The sequence below is a fragment of the Protopterus annectens genome, chromosome 3.part0 (assembly GCF_019279795.1).
Source record: "Protopterus annectens isolate FY-2018-M chromosome 3.part0, PAN1.0, whole genome shotgun sequence".
NCBI classification, from domain to species: domain Eukaryota; kingdom Metazoa; phylum Chordata; order Ceratodontiformes; family Protopteridae; genus Protopterus; species Protopterus annectens.
The window spans coordinates 1,408,720,897-1,408,744,585 of NC_056731.1; positions in this window are offsets into that span (position 1 = coordinate 1,408,720,897).

Below are 23,689 nucleotides of genomic sequence, written 5' to 3' on the forward strand. Positions count from 1 at the left end.
AATAAGACATTTACTTACTACAAGAAACTACATCATTTAAACTCATTATAACTGACATATTTTATGAACAGAGTATTTTTCCTGAATCTGTGGTGTGTCAGTGTGATAACCTTGTCAATGTTTATACTAACTGCTTTCAGTTTCTCTGTGAGAATTCTGTGATTTGAAGATTCTGAGGTAACTCAAGGACATTGTGCATAAGACAGCCCACATCCCAGATTGTCTCTCTTAACATTTTGGCGGAAACTTATTAAAACTAGTGACAAACATTCATTTAGCAGTGTAAATGCATCTAAACATGACAGAACCTCCACAATGTATTCCACAGATCATCACAGCCTCTATGCAAGTGAAATTAAACTCAAAATTACCAACAAGCAATAAAACTCAGCATTCTTCTCCCAACTCAATTTTCATACAAATCCTATTATTCACTGTGCCCACACAGTCAAAAGCATTTCTATATATTAATAAAGAAAAGAAAAAGAGAGTAGAAAATAAAAGGGAGTGAGGCAGAAATAAAAATGTAAGAGAAAGCTGTAAGAAGTATATACAATGGAATGTTACTTACTGTTTATATTAATAGAGTTAAAAATAAAACATATTATTTACTCTTATTTAGTTCTGATTATTATTAGTTAAAGCATGACAGATTATTTACAAACAAGCATAAGCAGTATAATCAAGAAAGTATAATTAGAAATAGCATTTGAAGAACGTATAAACTTTTACAAGAAATAAATATGTTATTATTCTATTAATGATATTTTCATTACTGTTCTCTCCCCCACCCTTTACCCACTACATAATCTAAATAGAATGTCATTGTTTAAACAAAGAAAATAATAAAAGAAGAAGGAAAAAAAAAGATAAAGATAAAAAATGTATCAAATTACTAACCTTACTTTTTTCAGAAAGAAAAACAAATCGAGTCACAGCCTGCCATTAAATCCTCAGGCATTTTGACTGGTTATGAAACAAAACATTTCTTTGCACATAGAGAATAACTTTGATTAAATCTTTTCCAAAATATTTGTGGCTTTCTGGAAATGCAGGAACTATATTCAAAAGATTAATAATGAACTAAAATGATGAGAGAGAAAAACATATAACAAATCATTTGTTTTTTAGTCTCTTCTTCTTCTCTGAAGTCTTCCAGGAAGCTTCAGTTGCCAATCTCTTTAATGAAGAATTAGCCCATTCCATTTCTTCTATTTTATCCAAAATCCTTTTTTCTTTGACAAACAGTAAAGCAGAGTCTAAATCATCGAAGACCTTAGGACCATCAGGAAGGAAGATTTTAAGCTTGGCAGGAAACAGAAGGTATGTTTTAAACTGTGCTTTTTTAAGATCCCTTATTAGTGGCAGAAAAACTTTTCTTTTAGCAATTACCATGGAAGAATAGTCATTGTCAAAACGCACAGTTTTAACATACATTTTCTGAAGGATTTGAAGTCTGAAACGCAAATGTATGTCATTGTTTAGTGACTTCAGTCCTCAGATGATCCCAATAATTAGCCATAAAACTACAAATATTATGAGGAATATACCAAAAATATGAGACAAAAATCTGGACATTTTGCAAAAATCCGGACAGTTGAGAGGTATGCCCTGACAAGACCCCAGTTTGCCTGTAGCATGACTTAAAACCTGACCTAACAGACATATTTGGAGCCCTACTTCAACACAGCCTCCAGACAGCCTATGTTCTCATAGAATGGTGTACAACAACTGTTATCCATCTGACTGGGAGGGGGGGCATCACTTGATGCATGTAGTTATAGACCCATATGCCTGACTCTCCTCCTCTGTGAGGCAGACCAACTAGTTATCATGTTCTTTATCAGAAAGGATACAGGTAATCTCCCAACTGTGTATCACACCCATTTTTGGTTTGTTAAAGCTACATTGTGTCTGTTACATCTGTTTGATGTCTTCAAGATGGTCACCAAGGGCATGCATGAGGAAAACAATCTCATCCTACATAACTTGACCTGACCAAGGCTTTTGACAGAAAGCCACACACAGGTATTACAGACAAACCGTCTTAAGTGGGCGTAAACTTCTACGTCACCTAGTGGGTAGACAAATGGATCACATACATGACAGATAATGTCAAAGTATGTGAAGTTATCTCTATCTAGAGTCCAGTGACCAGGTCCATACATTAGGATTCTGTACTAGTCCCTTTCCTGTTCATTATTTAAGTCTCAGAATTCAAGATTAACTTACACATCCTTTCTGAAGGACAGCAAATTGTGGACAATTATTGAATTCAAGATTTGTATTGGTATAATGGGGACAGTATTTACACATGCAAAGGATTGTAGCCAGAGCAAAAGAGACACAGTAAATGAACAAAAATCAAGGGGGGAATTAGTTTCATTATGACAGCAAATATGCAAACTAATTACAGCATAGACAGTACATCCCTATGAGCAAACCAAGTGGTATGTGACCTGTGTACTCAGGTAGATGGTATGCAGAATGTCCACCATGTGCCCACAGTGGTGACTAATCCTCGTGTGTAGCACATCCCTTGAATATGTGCAGGACATCCACATCAAATGGCATTATAGTTCCATTGTTCTCAGCCCACATCACTCCAGTAATTGAGTACAATGCATAATTTTACATGTACCTCCCAAAACATCTTCCAGGGGTGATTTATTTAAGTATATCACTTTTGCCAAGGTGAGCTCCCTCCCATCTTATTGGCCATATATAAGAAGGAATTGACAGTGCAGAACTCCCTTGAAGATGTTATACAAGATGTGTGTGTGTGATACATTTTCCTGGCAGCCCATTGACACCTCTGTTGGCATGGATTACATTTGTGCAAGTGTAGATTGTGGAATATATATATATATATATATATATATATATATACATATATATATATATATATATATATATATATATATATATATATATATATAAAACTACAGGTGTACCATTGTCCCTCTTAACACCTTCAAAGGGAATTATTTTTTCAGGAAGGTGTGCTTCATTCCCTTTATAGATTACTGACAAAACATTATGGTTGTATAACTATTTTCATGCAGAACATGTATATTAACTGACAGTCACATATTGAACGTCAATGACACATATTATTTTAATATTGTCCATGATTGTGTGTGCTTCCATCTACTGCTGTCCATGAGCCTGTTGCTATGTCAGCCTTGGTTGAGACCTATGCTCACATTACATTCATATTCAAGCAAGTCATTTTGCACAGCTTCACAATATGCACATACCACCTAGTGTATAAACAGTCTTTGATAAATGTCCTCTTCAGTGATCATGTCAGGATGCTTATATCACAACAAATCTTCTTCATTGATATGTCACCTTGTGTGACAGACAAATAATATACAATAATGACGTGATGATATGACCATACCCACACAGGAGGTGTAAACAGCAGTCCATACTGTATTATGTAGATATGTGATTACTGCTCATGCTACAACTGTCTTGTCTTTGTGGTATATGTACATTGATATGCCTTCATCTGCTGTATATTACCATGTTTCACTTGTCCTCTTCCCCTGTGTTCATTCCTACAATTCATGCGTCTAGCCCTTTTAAATACACACACTTCCCCAGAATAATTATTTATAATTCAGTCTATGTACCTTTGCTGATCAGCACCAAAACTTTTATTCTGTATGACTAAAACAGGTTTGCACAGCACTCTGCACTATCTACACTTAATCTTATAATAATGTGCTAGAACTTTATGCATTTAATTTATATTAAGCCATGGTAGTCACTGTGGCTGTCTCCGCAATCATGCAGAGCTAGTCTACCCGTAGGTAAACATGTCTGCATGTCTGCAGGTGTTCATGCTGCTATACACAGTTTCCTTGCTGGTAACACTGTTGCTGGCCACAAAACCTCACTTGTATTCATGTAAGTCAGATGCACAGCATGCATATACAAGTAGCACTGCTGCTCATCACATTAATCTAAAAATCTTTATGACACTGGCCAGGTATTCCTGTTAAAGTGTGTTTAATGCTAGTTCAGTATCCATTCTTAAGGTTAACAGTAGGATTATGAACTCAGAAAGAAAAAAAATACGGTTTGGAATCAGGACAGAAGACAGATACTCAAGCTCATTTCCTTTGCACTGCTATCCTAATCAGTGACATTACTGTATGAGTTGCCTATGGTCTCCATGTACTTCCTGCAAGCCTCCTGTAAGGCCACTGCAAACATACCACTGACCACTAACCTTACTCTTCAGGAAGTAGATACAAATTACATATACTGCTAGTATTCTTGTAAGTAACTTTGGCATGATTGAAAGACAGATTGACCAAGGAAATAAAGTTTTATTATAAGATACATTTTTATATTGTGAGAATGTGCATTTAGAGTTTTTAGACACATGATCATATGTAACAGCACAGCAGAGCAAACAGTTCAGATTTGGAAACTGATTTGTTGATGATGGGCTGCATTATCTATTAATGTTTATATCTAATCCTATCAAAAAATGAAAGAAGTCTATTGTCTTACTTTTCTAATATTTTGACTATAATATTTAAAGACAAACTGGTTAGGGGAGATGTTGAGTAAGATTTAGAATACCAGAGATTATGTGTTACAATACCAAAGATTATTTGTGTGCATACACTCACATGCACACGTTCCACTGTGCATGTGTGTGTGTGTGTGTGTGTGTGTGTGTGTGTGTGTGTGTGTGTGTGTGAATGTGGACATTTCTCTCAGTTGTTGCATATGTAAGGTATATGATTTTCTTCTGGTGTTCACATGTCTTTTTGGTGGCACTTATTGGTATATTTGAAACATTGAACACTCATATGAGTAAATTACATGAAATTGTCATCTGGATGAAAGTTGTTGTCAATGGATCTCTTGCCACAGTGTTTTGTATGGGTTTGTGGTACAGAGGGGTAAGGGAATTTTCCCTTACCATGCTGTCATGCAATCTCAGAGTTGGTATGTATATTTAACATGGGTTTGGGGAGCACAGCTGTGCTTTTCCCTCTGAGGAAAAAAAAATGATTTTTAAGTTTTGTTTTCTGTCAGTTTAGTCTCGATCTAAAATGATCATTTTTTTGATGGTCGACATTTTGAATGGTCAGTGTTTGATGATATACTTATATACATACACACATTTGCTATTTCAGATAATTTCAGCTATAACATTATGTGTGCACACACAGACACACACACACACACACACACACACACACACACACACACACACACACACACACACACACACACACACACACACACACACACACACACACACATGCAATTGTGGTCAGTTGACATGTTTAAAATCATCAAGGTAGATATAAATATATCCACACGTGTTTCCTGTTCTCCCCAGTTGCACCACTTAATTTGTTTGCTTGTCAACAAATAACCTGAAACAACAGAAATCATGATTTTCTGGCAACTCTGCTCAGAATAGTTGCCTTCCTCTGATCTGGGGCCTTCTACTGTAATTAGGCAAACAAGAAAAATGCAATATGGCTATTCAGTAGGGTGAGATTAATCATTAAAACAAAGGACAGGGCATACAAACTGTGTACATTAGGGTACAGAGGTGGAGGAGGCATTTTATGAGGAGCCTAGTAGAGAGAAAATAAAGGAGGTGATGCCTGCAGATATAAAAGCTGAAAGCATGTTGGCTGGGGGGGGGGGGGGTGAAGAGAGAGAACAAAGGTTTCCTTTGGTATATAACAGAAAGAAGAAAGACAGAATCAGGCCTGGACAGGCTAAGAAAAAATGGGAGGGAGATTATAAAACACTGGTTATAAAAGCTGTGGTACCTATTAGTTTATTTCAGCCTTCATTAAGGAAGGCAAAGAGATGTTGCCATACTAGGGGGGAGGTACATCAATGTTTGGAAAGCAGTGAAGAAGCTTAAAGGTGAATTTTCTTCTCTATGGGAGGATAATGTAAAAGAGCCAGATATTCTTTCAGTTTCTACTGGAATCTGATCAGTGTGCTGACAGATCTTCTTATGGAAATTTTATGTAGATTACTGGCTACAAAATAAGTGACTGAGGATGAGGAAATGGAGTGCTGACACAGAAGAAAATTACCAAAAATGTAGGAGAAGAGCAAATGTCAAACACCACTGTTTTCTTCTAGGCTTATTTTTGCAGGGGGTCAAGCCCCCCACATCCCTCATAGTTTCATATACCAACTCCGAGATCACCATACCTTAGTTAAAAAAGAATATTCCAGAAATGGCCGTCTAGAATTTGATATACACAAGTCGTTTTTTTCATCCATTCAGTCTTTGTATCATACAACTTGCTGAAGTTGGTCTCAAATTTCAAATGGTAACCTGAGAAAACAAGAAGTCAGACATGGTTTACCTTTACATGTTCAAAGGTCAAATCTTCAAACCTGTTACGCGAATTGTAAATAGCGAAATTCCAAAATCGCGAAAACCGAAGTGCTGAATTATGAAATGTTGCCCTCCTTTTAACCCATGATAGCACTTGTTTCAGCAGTGGTGCATCTGGAAATGTCGAAATTCGATTATTTTATGACATTTCAGTAATTCCGCATTACAGAATTCGCATATCTGGTTCGTGGATGTGTGTGTACGACCATTTAACTTTCAAACATGTAAAGGTAAACTGTCAGACATACTTGTCTAAGCGGTAGGAAGACCATAAATTTAGGATACTACAGTTAGCCTAACAGCAGAAGCAGAGAAAGTCATAGGGAGTATTCTAAGCGAAAAGTGCAATGCTGTCATACAAGACAACGATTTCTATGACAAAAACTAACATGGGTTCCCAGCCAAAAGATGATGACAGTAAAATCAAACGCAGTTTTCTGTCTAGGCTACATGATAAATTTTCAATGAAGTTCTAGTGGAAACTGCCCAGTTGGATTTCATCATTGCCTTTGATCCAGTCCTGTACACGTGGCTGCTACAAGGGAAAGTGGAAACATTTGGAGGTTGTAGGACCAAAACAGAAGATAGATTGTGGTGTGGCTGACTGGAAGGATACAGGAGGAGGTTTTGGTATGATGGACAATCTCACAAATAAGGAAGATAGCAAGTGAAGTGCCACATGGGTTACCCCTGGTCCAAGTATTCTACAATGTGTTGGTTTCAGTTATAACCAATAGTAAATATAAAAGGGGTTAACTGCTTTGCTGATGACAAAAGATACATGCAGTAGTGAAAAAGAGGGAGAATGTCTAAGCAATAATCTGGGAAGGCTGAGTAAGTGGGCTGAAAGGTGGAAGTTAAGATTTAATGCAAACAAATGTGAAAAACCCTGCAATTTTTGGAAACATAACTGCTGCAATGTATCAGATGAGAGAAAGGAACTGATGGCAACAGAGCAGAAGTTCCTGTGGGTGTCAATCACATTGGATCACCAGGAGCACAGTAAATGTGCACTGAAAATACAAAAAAAAAAAGTGCAGGTGTATTCTCTGGGTGTGGATTCCAGAAAGAAAGAGGTGCTCCTTCCAGTCTTGAAGGTCTTGGTGGGGCCTCACCTTATGTACCATGGACAGTTCTGGAGGTCATATAAAGAGAAGGACATCAGGTAGCTAGAAAGATTCCAAAGGAAAGTCAATAATAGAGTTTGTGGGATGAGAAGAAAAGGATATGACCAGAGACTGTAGTAACCCGAGTTGTTTTCACTACAGACTAGAAGATATAGGTGGCAGATGAAATGTATACAGGAACACATCAGAGGGATATGAAGAGATTGTCAAGGATGGAAATTCACACAAGATAGGGTCATAAGAAATAGTTAATTAGAGCTAGCGAATATATGGATTTGTAAAAATACTTCTTTTTGAGAAAGTTGTAGATGTTTGGAATAGGGTCTAGGAACTGGTGGTGGACATCAACTCCTTGTAAACATTAAAGAGGACATATTACAGATGGTGAAAGGTTGAGTGGATGGGTATGGCTAGAACAATTGTAAAGTGCTGAATGTACTTAAAGGCAGAATAGCTAGACTTATTGTGCCTTTTCACTATCAAGCAGGTGCAGTATAATGTAATGTAATGTTGTTCTTCACCTCTCTACCAGACTTAAGACTCTCCATGCATTTGGGATCATAGGTGTCACAGAAACTTCTCACAGTAGAGAAATACCATGGAATCATGTCTTGATGCAATCTGATTGTACTTTATCTTCTATGCATCACTGGAAAAAAATCTTGGTCAAAGGCTGTTTGCTATATGTGCATGCCAATGGCCCCTTTTAATTCTAGACGGGCCCTTTTAAATTTGAAAGCCAAAAAAAGATTTGCATGAGCAGCAGAGTCTGCTTTTCTTCAACTTCAGCCTACTAAGCAATTTGACATAGAATATTCTATTCTATCTTATCATTGAGTTATCAAGTTCATCTGAAAAAATTCATACTATCTGGCTGATCTTGCTAGACAGTACATAAGCCTTTGTGTGATTTGACACTGTAGTGAAGTTTTATGCCACCCCCTACTTTTTAGTGTAAGTTTACTTACATTTCTCCAAAGATTCAAAAGTTTATAGGTGATTACCAAGCTAAAAAACCCAGGGGCCTTTTTAAGCCTATCTATTATTCCCAAATGTATCTAACAAGTTTTGATACCACAGGGCTATTTTAAAAGGTGTATGTAGTCTATGGCATGAGTGGTCAAGCATGTGCAGACTGCTCCTGTCTAAAAGTGACATGTGTGCCACACCAGGAGTAAAATTTCTGATTCTCAGCCACTTGTTGAAGTTATGCTTGAATCAGGTTATGGAAGAACTCTGCATCACATGGATGGAAAGCCTGCTCCAGGGAAGGAGTAGTTTCTGAGACACATACCTGTACCTACAACATGTCTATATCCTATTTATGTTGCAGAAAAGGTTTAAGTCCTTACATTAAGTAATTTTGATGTTATTTGTTTTGTGGCAACAGGTCCATCAGAGCATGATCAGGGGATGCTTTGCAGGCTAAGCATAAAGTACCTCTGAGCAGTCTTTAGGAGACCATGTGCAGGAAAAGGGCTTTGAGGCAGATTGCATAGGACATGTTCATTCCCTGTCTTCTTTCTGTAAGGAACCTTTTGTGGACACTCCAGCTGTTGCATTTGCTTGGTCAGGTACATACAGAAAGAAGCATTGTGCTCAGTGATTGGTCTGATGAGGGCTAAGTATAGTGGAACAATGACATTTGTTGAGGATATCCAAGAAAAAACAACAGGAGCTCAATGCAAACACTACTTTAAATGAAACACAGCAACGCTTTTAATTTACTAAACTCTTTCTCAATGCAATTATGTAATTGCATTGAGAAAGAGTTTTGTAACTCGATTTTAATTCCACATTTGTGTGATGCGCTGCATGTTTAAAACCTTTTTGATAATGCTTAGCCATTTTGCATGGAAGAAGAAATAGGATTTATGTCTGACCACCAACCAAAGACATCAGTTACATTCAATTATTAAGTAAGCAAACAAAACAGCGGAAGCAGGTTAAAGGCGTCCAGCAGAAAAATAAAGTAATCCAGTAACAAAACTTCAAGACACCACCACAGCCCTGTACAGAAGAACTGTAGGAAGAGTAGTTTATTACATCGTACTAGCATGCATCCAGGGCACATCTTTCAGAATATTATAATTAATCAAGGTAGAAGAATATTACATCTAACAAGTGATGATAATATATGTACTCAAACTATGGTTAATTTAAAGAATGAATTTATGGAGAGAGGTTATTCTCATAAAGAGGCTGATGTTCTCCTAGATCCTCAGGTTATTGATAGAAATGGGAAAGGGAGACCTTACTATAGAAAGAATATAGTTTTACAGGCTAATAGACAGAAGAATAATAACCGATCACATACTAAAGTTAGATTGAATATTCCCTATATTAATAATAATAATAATAATAATAATAATAATAATAATAATAATAATAATGATATAAAAGAGATTATAGATAAAAAGTGGACTATATTAACAGCCAATGATGAAATAAGAGAATTGGTAGGTTTGAGACTGAGCTATAGCTATCGCAATAATAAATCACTTAAAAGGTTACTATGTTATGACAATAAGAATAACTATAGACCTAAAGTCTTCTCTAATAGACATGGAACCTTTCCATGCCGAGGATGTAATCAATGTTCATATATGATGGCAACTGATAAATTTATACATCCAGACACTGAGAGGATATACTATTTTAAGCATTGTGCCGACTGTAAAACTAGAGATATAGTATACTTAGCAAGTTGTCAGAAATGTTTTTGCTTCTACATAGGTAAAAGCAATAGAACATTAAGACAGACAGTAAGAGAACACATCTACGCAATACATCGTGAGGATGAAAGTAATGCACTAGCTGAACATGTTTTAAATAATGGTATGGATCATAAATTTAAATTTATGGTTATTGAAATAATTTTAAAAAGCAATAGATTAGGTAATATTAGGAATTTTACTGAACAGGAAGAGAATAGATGGATTATTCACATGCAGTCAGATAAAGGGGAAGGTCTAAATGACAGAACAACATTAAAGCCATTTTTGATTAATAGTCCATTGAAACATAAACCATGACTTTTTATTTTTATTCTTATATATACTTTTAAAGTATTTTAATGTTTATTGTCGTATATGTATTAATATATATTTTATTATATGACATGAAATTAATTATTTCTTCTTTTCTATATATGATTTTAATGATATACATATTTTTGATACTGTAGCTGCAGATACAATATTTGATTTTGAAATTTATTTATATGTATTGATTTGTGAATGTCATTAATATTTAAGCATTAATATTTAAGCATATATAATATGAATGGATATCTGTTGCTTTTATTATGAACTAGTTTGCTACTGTTTTTATTCATACTAGTTCTTTGTTTTTGAATTTGTATTCGATTTATATATTGTTTTGAATATAATGCATATTTGAATGTTTTATGATACCATATGATATGGGCTATTTAAGCGGTTTTAGTAATGACATTCATAACATGGCTAGTATTTCTTTAAGGCGAATTTTTGGTGTCAGTTTATACTATTTAAATGCTAGCATTATGAATGATGACTGTTTGCCTGTTAAAGGGTTTGTTGTAACCCGAAAGTGCTTACATGAAGCTTCTGCTTTTATTTTGTGATGGAATAAAAAGTTTAATGATATAGCATTGGCGTGGTGATATTTGGCTGCATTGTCATTTTCAAAATGATTTGAAGGTGTTTTTTAACATCGCTTTTACTGTGCTGATGTCCTGGATTTCAGCCGTTAAGCATTTAATGATACGCTGATACATTGCTTTTAACTTTGGAAATGAAGTGTTCAACGGCACACTGTTATCGTGGTGGAATTTGGGTGTACTGCTATTTACATCAGAACTCAAGGTGACTTTTAACTATTATCTATATATCGCACTGATACTTTGTCAAGTATCACATTTGCTGTGGTGGAGTCTTGAAGTTTTGTTACTGGATTACATTCAATTATTGCCATTAATAATTGGGAAATCATGGCCTGGAGTAGCGATAAGAGTGAGCTGTAGTAACAGGTATGTATTGCATAATAGTAAGACTCAGATGTGAGCAATGCACCTCATGTTTGCACACTGCTTACCTAAGTGCAAACAGTAAAACAAAACAAAAAAACAAAAAAACAAAAAAAAGAGGCACATGTGTGTACACTTAATCACAAATTCGATGCTTCTTGCAATATCACTCTCTTTCTCCATAGTGTCATACATACCTCTCAAGCTCTTAAAGCAGGAAATCAGGACAAAGCCACAAATAATGGGGGAGGGACAAAGGCCCAAAAATAGGGACACTTTTTAAATATTGTACTTACAAACTTAGGAAGGTGAAAGATTAACAGGCATTGTATTAGCATGAATTTTCTGAAGGATATGACATGTGAAATTCAGATGCCTGCCATTATTTTCTGACATACGTTTTCAATGATTTGCAATTGATTTTCTAGACAAACACAATAGTGTGTGAAACAGACTATAAATATGAATCAAACATCTGGATATTATGCAAAAATCTGGACAGTTGAGCAGTATGGTGCCCTATCATTCTCAGACACCATGTCTCCCCTAAGATTACATGTGGAAACATTATAAATTCAGGGAACAATATAGGCATATGTGCATATATTGACAAGCCATCCCTTTTTTTCCACCAGCAACATCAACAAGCACAATAACCCTAGGCCGGTTTGAGTTTTCCACACATATATCAACTACTGTACAAGTTGCAATATATGATGTTGTGTTCTCACTCATGGACAGGGCCAATCGATGGTGCTCACAGGCTTGCTCATCCAAATGCAAATAAGCTCAATAAGGGTATTGTTATTACACAACTAGGCTACTAGCCCCAGATGACACTTTGGAGCAATTTGACTATGCAGGCCTCCCAAGCTGTTGTTGAGCACATGGCTAGGTTATGTCATCTAGTAGAAGTTCACCTGCAGTCCTGTATAAATCAGACTTGAGCTGTGGTGTGTGCTTTATTTACTCTGAACTGTAATATATAAACCTAGACAGGTGGGGGTTCTATCCTCACTACAGTCAACTGGGTGTGCATGCATCTAGCCAAGAGCTTATCTCTCACCCACCAAAAAAATGAAACCTCAGTCAGCACCTGTTCCCCTTGTCAATGAGAGACAAAGGTGGAACCCCTGGGACACATTTATGGTTTCCCAGCCACTCATCAAGATTGCGTTTGAAGATGGTCTAAATAATCATACCTGCGAAGTTTCAAACCCAGGACACCATGCATTACAATCTCAGCAATGTACCATCCCACCATTTGAGATGTGTGGGAGAAAGATGCTAAGGATGGAGGTGCCATGTAAGTGGACAATAGGAAGTCTTAAGATAAAGTTTATGAATGTGGTGACAGAGAACATGCAGGTCATTTGTGTGACAGAGCAAGATGCAGAGGACAGGTAGAAATGGAAGCAGATTATCTACTGTGATGAACTCTAATGGTACTGTCCAAAGGAATAGGAAGAAGAAGATGACATCTGTGTTTGGAGAAAACTCATCTCTACACTTGTGGCAGGAGTATACAGTAGGAGTATCTATTTGAAAGTTGGCATGTTTGGACTCAGTTTGGGCTTTAACTGTGTGTCTTTCTATTACCTGCTTTGAATTGTGTGCAGAGGCTGTAACACTTTGTCCACATACATGCAGATATGTCAATAAACTTCCTTTCAAATAAAAATGTCTGATACTATTTAGCAGAGCAGATCTAGCTGTCAGAACCTCTTTTACATAACAAGCAGCAATTTACCTACTATGTATCAATAACAGAGGTACTGATCCACCTTATGAAGGACCTCATAATGCACACCCCATAGATTAGTCACCTGAAAATAACAGTCAGATCACATATACCCCTCCTTTTTGCATATGCAGATATCAGGTTCAAACCTCCCATAATCTCATATCATTTCCCCTGCTAGCATAGTTGATATGGGTTTTGTGACTCAGTGCAGATAATGCATCATGTGCACTGAATAGCCTGTATATCCTACATCACTGAAGTACAAATTTTAAAGAGATCCACCTATAGTAGGAATCTGGAATCAGTGCTCTCTAGCTGCCAGAAGAGTAACACTAAACAGGTTGTAGAAGCACACCTTGACTCCTACTCATAATATGCACCCAACACAAACCATCATGTGCATAGGTACTCCCCACAAACCAACTTAAACAGCAGACACATCCTAAACTCAATTAGGCTACAAGCAGACAATACACATAAGAAATATCATAACCACTGTCTCACCATAGGAGTGCTTAAGGCAATGGGCATGTATCCCAAAAGATGCCATAATAGTTGACTGTATAGTGAGATGTACAAATACCCCACTCACCAGCTTAAACAAGGATATGTATAGTGTCAGATGTGTGGCACATGTACTCATCGCAGCATACATGCAATCAAGTCTCTCAACAAAATGTCCCAGTCTTAATCTAGCATACTTCATCTTGGTATGGACAACTTGAGATGTGACTATAGGAAATATCTGAACGCACACATGATTGAGCTATCTAAATATGGGTTCAAGTCAGGTATGTTCCCATGTTTGAGCAGCATTATTCCCTCACCTAGGATGATACCACTATATAAAGAACAACAGATTCTCTGAATTTGTGTAAGTTTCTGGTGTCATTCTAATGTTATACAATACCTGCCAGTGGGATATGACATGGTGGATAGAGCACACTGCTTTGCCAGACATAAGCCACTTGACTGTACCATAATCTCTTTATTAGGCAAGGTCACAAAAGTAGAACAACAAATGTAAAAATGTGCAACTCCAACAAAGTAAGGGCCATGCAGTTAAACCCTATGAGTTCCCATTTAAACTACACTCTCTGTAAGCACTCTTCACAGTGAAGATGTTGATGTCTGTGCAGTTACAAAAACCTGGTACAAGGCTGCAGTAAGCACTTTAGCCTTGCAAGGCTACAATGCCTTCCAAACAGCCAGACAGCAAATGGACGTTGTGTGAACAACAGGAGGTGTCATATCTATTTACATTGAAGATCAGTATTTCTCAAGACTGTTCAGAGTAGATAGCTATATGGAGTTATTCTATGTCTAACATTCTGTGGATAGGAACCCCCTTCATGTTATTGCCATTAATAGTTCACCATCCATAAACATGAAAAACCACACAGCCTATATATTATTACATGGAACAATCAAAGTAGAACAAAACAAAGTTGGCAGGGGTGAGTGAAAGTATTCATCCACTGATTGGGACAATTATAAGACAACAGACTCACTTGCAGAATATTACCTGGAATTTGTGCTGAAATGCCATGGAAGAAATACTGCACCACCCCACAAGGTTATCTAATATTCCAGACCTGCACCTCAACATTATGAGTAAACAAAGTAATGGCACATGTGCACTGGCTGCACCAATAATCTAACCATAAGGCGCTATGTTTCAAAGTAAATGTAGCTACTGAACTCCCCAAAGGGGAAGTCAGGTTCACAAACTACATCCAAGGTAACCAGACCCTCCTAAGTGATGATCTAAACTACTTCCAAGACACGATTTCCACAAAGGACATTGAAAGCTATAGTAACTTACTCCCTGTTGCCCTGTCTGCACATCTACACAAATGTATACAGCTCAGCAAGCTCCTGCCTGGTGCCCTGCAGAGTTCTACAGCAGCAGAGAGACAAAAGAGAGACGCTGGAGTGATTAAGTATAATTTTCTGCATTTTCCTGCTGCCTTTAGATAATTCCACCTAAAAATGTGAATTTTCTAGAGTTTCTGTGATTTTAAAAGCTTGTTTCAGCTGCATATTGTACTTATTTCACTGCCTGCACTTTAACAAAGTCATTTGTGTCTAAACTATTTGTTTCACTGTTGTAGGCTACACACTCAAGTGTGATAGCCATTTCTGTGCATTTAAAGTATTTTTGGTTGTATCTGCTTTATTTTCTGAAAAAAAAAAATAATGTTTGCCCATATCTTACTTGGATAGAAGGAAGTTTCTCTGTTCATGTGAGAGAGGGAGCTTTGAGCAGCCTATCTGTCCCACGGGGAGTGGTTTTAGCCCAGAAATTAGTAGTTTATTGGCCATTTTGGGCTAATTTCTATCTCTTTCAATTCCCTGCTATAAAACCTGCATTTGTGAGGTTTTTGCACTAGTATACAGCTCAGCAAGCTCTTGTCTGGTGCCCTGCAGAGTTTTACAGCAGCAGAGAGACAAAAGAGAGACTTTGGAGTGATTAAGTATTATTTTTCTGCATTTTCTTGCTGCCTTTAGCTAATTCCACTTAAAACACCAATTTTCTAAAGTTTCTGTTATTTAAAAAGTTTGTTTCAGCTACATACTGTACTTATTTTACTGACTGCATTTTAACAGTTGTTTTTGTGTTTAAATTACCTGTTTAACTGTTGTGGGCTACACACTCAAGTATGATAGCCATTTTTGTGCATTTAAAGTGTTTTTTTATTGTATCTGCTTTATTTTCTGAAAAAAAAAATACTTGTTTCCTGCCTTTCTAAGCTAGTATAGTCCAGTTTTCAGGTTAGTGCTGAATTCAGGGCTGTATTACAAGTTTCTGTCTTTGCCCATACCTTACTTGGATAGAAGGAAGTTTCTCTGTTCACTGTGAGAGAGTAAGCTTTGAGCAGCCTATCTGGCCCTGGAGGAGTGGTTTCAGACCAGAAATTAGTAGTTTATTGGCTATTTTGGGCTAATTTCTATCTCTTTCATTTCCCTGATATAAAACCCACATTTACGAGGTTTTTGCACTAGCATACAGCTCTGCAAGCTCTTGCCTGGTGCCCTGCAGAGTTCTACAGCAGCAGAGAGACAAAAGAGAGACTTTGGAGTGATTAAGTGTATTTTTTCTGCATTTTCTTGCTGCCTTTAGATAATTCCACCAAAAAATGTGAATTTTCTAGAGTTTCTGTGATTTTAAAAGCTTGTTTCAGCTACATATTGTACTTATTTTACTGCCTGCACTTTAACAAAGTCATTTGTGTCTAAACTATTTGTTTCACTGTTGTAGGCTACACACTCAAGTGTGATAGCCATTTCAGTGCATTTAAAGTACTTTTGGTTGTATCTGCTTTATTTTCTGAAAAAAAAACAAAAAAAACAAAAAATACTTGCTTTCCCACATTTCTAAGCTAATATAGTCCAGTTTTCAGGTCAGTGCTGAATTCAGGGCTGTGTTACAAGTTTCTGTGTTTGCCCGTACCTTACTTGGATAGAAGGAAGTTTCTCTGTTCACTATGAGAAAGGGAGCTTTGATCAGCCTATCTGTCCCTGGAGGAGTGGTTTCAGCCCAGAAATTAGAAGTTTATTGGCCATTTTGGGCTAATTTCTCTTTCATTTCCCTGCTATAAAACCCACATTTGCAAGGTTATTGTGCTAGCATACAGCTCTGCAAGCTCCTGTCTGGTGCCCTGCAGAGTTCTACAGCAGCAGAGAGACAAAAGAGAGACTTTGGAGTGATTAAGTATAATTTTCTACATTGTCTTGCTGCCTTTAACTAATTCCCCCTAAAATGCAGATTTTCTAGAGTTCTGTGATTTAAAAAGCTTGTTTCAGCTACATATTGCAATTATTTTACTGCCTGCACTTTAACAAAGTCATTTTTGTGTTTAAATTACCTGTTTAACTATTGTAGGCTACACACTCAAGTGTGAGCCATTTCTGTGCATTTAAAGTATTTTTTTTATTGTATCTGCTTTATTTTCTGAAAAACAAAACAAAACAAAAAAAAAAATACTTGTTTTCCCACCTTTTTAAGCTAGTATAGTCCAGTTTTCAGGTTAGTGCAGAATTCAGGGCTGTGTTACAAGTTTCTGTGTTTGCCCGTACCTTACTAGGATAGAAGGAAGTTTCTCTTTCACTGTGAGAGAGGGAGCTTTGAGCAGCCTATCTGTCCCTGGAGGAGTGGTTTCAGTCCAGAAATTAGTAGTTTATTGACCATTTTGGGCTAATTTCTATCTCTTTCATTTCCCTGCTATAAAATCCACATTTGCATGGTTTTACACGTTGGGCAGAGCCAGTTAGCTAGGGTATAACTATTCCCAGCTCCACAAAGTCTACTCTTCAATTTTTCCTTTGGAACTAGACAAACGTTCAACTTAATCACTCAAACCATGCAATTCTCATCCTGGCACTTGCTCAAAACTCATAGCAAGCACTAATAAGCCTTAGCACTAGACCCCCCTATACTGTAGAGAAGGACAAGGCTCTTTATTTGACCTTACCAGCCAATCAGTAAAACCGTTCACTGTACCTATCCAGGAATGTCCAAATGGCAGTTTCAGGTGTACTCTCTGGTCCAACTGGTGAATCTGGGCATTTTGAGGCAATGTTACAATTGCCTCATGTACACAGACAACCCTCTCCTCCTTCCACCAAACACTAATACATGTGAGAGATGCAATTATACAGCCAAACTGGAGGCTAAGCTCTCCCAACTCAAGACTGGACCAGGCAGCCAAGAACAGAAAGGAATTACTTGCATCACACCACCAGTCTCACATAGACCTATGAAACCAGCAGCAGCAAAAAACACACATAAATGCATGAAAACATACTCGGAGGCTCTAAATAAAAATCTGCAAAAGTAACAGAGACCTCCAAAGCAGACATCCAAGCAACCTCCACACCCAAACACAAACCATGAAACACATACTTCCAGTGTGCCACACAATCACAGCCCTTAAGGCAAAATAACATACCCAACACACTAGTAATAGGTGACTCTGTAGTCAGGCACACTGACGTCCCACTCACTAGGCTGAACAAGGAGACGGTTACTGTTAGCTGCCTGTTGGGAGCCAGGATCTGCCAAATAACACAAGCACTCAGGTCACTCCAGAACAAGTACAAATATGACTCTGTCATTGTCCATGTTGGTGTGAATGACCTGAGCGGTACCTCCCTGGACTACATGAAAAGAGACATGGAGAAGCTCTCTGATCACATAGCCCAGGCCGGTATGACCCTGACCCTGAGTAGCATCCTGCCCTCACCAAGAATGATACCACAGTATAGAGAAAAAAATATCAATTTCAACAATTGGCTAAGCTTCTGGTGTCATTCAAAGGGGATCCAGTGTCTGTCAGCCTGGGATGACATGCTTGACAAGCCATGCTGCTTCGCTAGAGACCTGTCACCCTTAGGCTTTTGAATGCTGGCCAAGGCTCTTGCCACCCACATAGTGCCTTTTTTAGGCAAGGCTCAAAAGACAAACCCACCGCCGTAAATAGCACAAGTAACAAAAAACTGAGGATAATGCTACTCAATGCCAGAAGTCTAAACCTCAAAATGCACGCACTCAAGGCACTCCTCAGTATGGAGAAAATTGATATATGTGCAGTAACAGAAACCTGGTTGAAGGCTCCAGAGAGCACCCTAGCATTACCAAGCTACAACTCATACCATACATTTCTGCTACAAAACCCAGTCCGAAATACAAAAGGCGGGGGAGTATCCATATTCATCAAGGATACCCACACCTACAGGTTAGTGGCACAGCACGATGCTTCAGAGATCATCCACGTGCAACTAACAATGGGCAAAAAAGCTATTCAAATTATAGCTTGCTACAGATCACCCACCATGTCTCAGGACCCCCACTCCGCATTCCTGGAAGCACTGGGAAACATAAAGGTCCTACCAAATACCCTGATATTGGGTGATTTCAATTACCCAAACATTAACTGTGAGAACTACTCAAGTACAAATTCCCTTGCCCAAAATTTCCTAGAATTTGTAAACTCAAATGCCCTGGATCAACTGGTCAGAACCCCCACCAAAGGTGAATACATACTGGACCTGGTCATCACCAACATGGGCAACTGGTGTTCCACACCGGGGATCAACCCCTCGCTGGTTAGATCTGACTATAAACTAATCACTCTGGATATCAACATTCTGCCACCACCCCCGGTCAAAGAAACCACCGTGAAAAACATTTCAAAAGCAAACTTCACGTTACTTAAGACTGAGGTGGGAAGTTTCAAAGCTCCCATGCTAAAGGAAAACGCTGTCCAAGCTGCAAAATCCTTTACTAATGCGCTCTATGGGCACCTACAAGAATGCATGGATCATGCTATCCCAATCAAAACCAAGACTCACTCCTCCAAGAAAAGGAAATCAGTCTGGTGGACCCCTGCCATAAACAAGCTATACAATAGAAGGAGGAAACTAGTACAGAAAAGAGTAAAATCCCAAGAAGGGAAGACATCCCTGATCAGTATCAGCAAGAAACTATGTTCCCTCATAAAATCATCCAAGGCTAGCTTTGAAAGAAAAATTGCCATGGACTCCAATGATAACACAAGGCATTTTTTGGCTATGTCAAGAATCTAAGCAGCAATTCCCAGATCTGCTCAGAGTTAGGGCAGAATGGCACAAAATACACTGAACTGACCGATATAGCCAACATCCTGGCAGACAGGTTCAGTGCAAACTTCACCCCCCTCTCACCCCCAAAAAGGGCCCATAGCTATACCAGAAGAATGTGGTGTCCCTGAAATCACAGACACTCAGGTTAAAACAGCCCTCTTCAAAGCCAAAAACACAGCATCAATGGGACCGGACGGTGTCCCAGGCCTCATCCTACATGAGCTCAAAGATGAATTAACCCCTCACCTAAACACACTGTTTAAACTTAGTCTCTCCACAGACTATGTGGCCACAGAGTGGCACACATCAATAGTTATTCTGCTCCACAAAGGTGGAGCCACAATGGACCCAGGGAACTATCCCCCTATAAGCCTGACTAGCTTGGTCTGCAAAGCTATGGAGCACATCATCATGGAGCTCATTAACAGAGACATTGGGAACCTCCAAACACTGGACCCTACCCAGTTCGGCTTTGTTAAGGGCAGATCATGCCTCCTAAACCTGGTGGACTTCTTTGAGACAGTTACCAAGGGTATAGATGAGGGAAAGGTGGTCCACACAGCCTACCTAGACCTCGCAAAGGCCTTCGACACCATTCCCCACTCAGGTATTATAGACAAGCTCACCAGCCTGAACATAAACCCCTATGTCATGAGATGGGTTGCCAACTGGCTCATGGACAGAACCCACATAGTAAGAGTTGCAGGAGCTAGGTCTGACTCTAAACTAGTTACAAGTGTCCTTCCCCAGGGCTCAGTCCTAGGACCCCCTCCTGTTCGGCATACACTTCTCACAGGTACAGGCAAGCACAGGAGGACTATGGCCGACCAAGTTCGCAGATGACTGCAAACTAGGGGCTATAATTTACTCTCTAGCTGACACAGACAAAAGGGTCTCACCGAGACAGATACCTGGTATCAAAACCATGGCCTCAAGCTAAATACCAAAAAGCACATAGTCATCCCCTTTGGAAAAAACAAAGTACCCACCAACTACCACATAACTGGTAGCCCCCTAAATATGGATGACATAATAAGGGATCTGGGGACCCAAGTAGATAGTAACCTCTCCTTTAATAATCACATTGCCAAATTGGTTAGGAAATCATTCTATGTGGCCCAACTAATCACAGAAGGGTTTGCATCCAGATCAAAAGAGGTCATTGAGCCCCTCTATGCATCACTCATCAGACCCATCATAGAGTACAATGCTCCATTTAGGATGTACCTTACAAGACACCTGCAACAACTGGAAAAACCACAGAAGTACCTCACCAAGAGGATCACTGGCTCAACCAGATGCTCTATGCAGTTCAACTGAAGAAACTCCAGCTGTACTCAGTTGCATACCACCTAATCCGAGGTGATCTCTGCCTGACATACAAGGCCATGTCAAAACTAGAATTGATGGACATGCTCCACCTAAAGAAAGCCATATCCCCTCGAGCCACATGCTCCAAGGATCTAAACCTCACCACAACAATAAATAGGATGTGCTGGAGGGATAGATTCCTGTCCCAGAGACTTCCCATGCTCTGAAACAAGATTCTAATCTACATGAGGCAGAGCTCCTCACTACCCTCTTCAAGAGAAACCTTGAAGAGTGGATGGGAAACAGAAGGTTTACCCCGGGGATCACTTCAATGGGTCTGCTGGACAGAGGCACAGGGAACTAATCTAAGGGAGTGGCGACAGCCAACACATTCCGGCTAGGCTTATAAATGCCTTCAGGCAGATAGCCTAGTACCTACCTATGAACCTATGAACCTATGAATCTATGTATACACACAGCTGTGCCTGATAGGCTCAAACAAAGATCCTCCAGAAAATACAAACCATACCGGTAGATGTCTGTCATTATTACATTATACAGTAACTGAAAAAGCTGCTGTTTACAAATACAACATTGAGAATTCAGGACTGGACAGCCACTCTCCTCAGCATAAACATTCAAATAAGACCTTGAAAACCTCTCACAAAGCAACTATGGTAATTTATACAACAATATATCTGGGGATAACCATAAGGCTTTCTTCATGTACATCTGCAAACTGATATATATATATATATATATATATATATATTACTTAGATGTATTTGCAACCAGTTGTGTATGATAGTGCACACACTGACCCAGTGTAACTTCCAAACCTGATAGCAGACACTTTTGGCTGAAAAGTGCCCGTCCTGCCACAACCAAACCTGCTACAAATCATGTGTGTAACATCACCTCCAAGCTGTGATATCTACAATAAGAAAGCTATCACTGCCCTCTCCAAGGCTAGGAGCACAGTCTCCATGGGACCAGATGGCATACTGTCCTTTGTTCTTCATATGCTTCAACAGTGAGCTCCTCCCCTAGGGCACCATATTCATCCACAGTCTAATACTGCTGTTGTCCACATTGAATGGAATACTATGACTGGCAAAATACAAGTGTAATTATACAACGATAACTTTATGCAACCTCTGCCATAAAACAATGGTTACAGTTTGCATGCATCTCATACACAAGGAAATAGGTGACCTCCAAACACTAGATGTGTTCCAGTTAGTTGTTCTCAAGGGTATCTTGTGGCTGCAAAACCTGGTTGGATTCAAGACTGTGACCAGAGACATACACAAAGTCAAAGATGTGCACACATCTTATTGTAACTTGGCCAAGGCCTTCAACACAATCCAACATTTGTTGTTAGTGGGAAACTAAGCAAGGTGAAAATCAAATCCTGTGTTATTAGTTGGTTTGCAAATGGGATCACAAACCAACAAATTCAATCACAGTGAGAGATTTCACCTCAGGCAGCAGGCATGTCATCTGTGTGATAACAAATGTGTCAGTGCTGTGACTCCTCATGTTCGACATATATGTCTTGGATGTCCTGAACAAAGCAGAGAGGCTGTGGCACTAATGATTGATGGCAAAGCCATGGGTGTTACATGAACTGCATACCCTGTGATAATAACAAATGTTCCTGCTTATTATAAAATAACTGTGAGTGCACTATTCCCCACTTCTGTATTGATACACCTTGGAACACATGTCAACTGCAACCTCGGTCTACTTTGGGGAGGTAAACATTCTACATCTTACATCTGATTACCATCGGCATTACATCAATAGCATTATATGTTAGCAATCCCCTATACTCTTCCCTAATTGACAGTATAATCCACCTTTTGAAATATATTTTATCAGACACCTGCACTAACTTGACAGACCTCAGACATGTCTGGGTAATAAAACATCAGAGGGTCTCCAACATGTGTCTTCTGTGGGCAGACTGACATATGTGTCACTGTATGCAGTGTCATATAGATAACTTTTAGGCAGATTATGTATACCTTACAAGGCTATCTGTAGCCAAAATGGGATGAAAATGCTGCACATGTAAGTAATGTGTGATTCGAGTTGTCTGTTCCAGGGACCTTAGTGTACAGTATGACATACATAGGACATGCTGGAGAGACAGCTGCATCTCTAAAAGGTCATCTGTCCTCTCTAGTAGACTTCAAACCCATGTCAAGCAGAGGACCTCCATTACCCTGTTAAAGGACAGGCTGGATGGCTTGCTGTGAAAAAGTTATCTGCCTTGGATCACCATTGCTTCACTCCTGAGCATGGGTGGTCCTTGCTAGGCAAAACTTGGCCATGCATTATAGCTGACTTTTAACTCATTACATCCAAATCCTGCCTCCAGGTGCATCTGCAATTAACTCCTACTGACGCCTCTAGGTGTCAAATATTGCTTGTTCATATTTGCATCAGTAATTCTAAAGCCA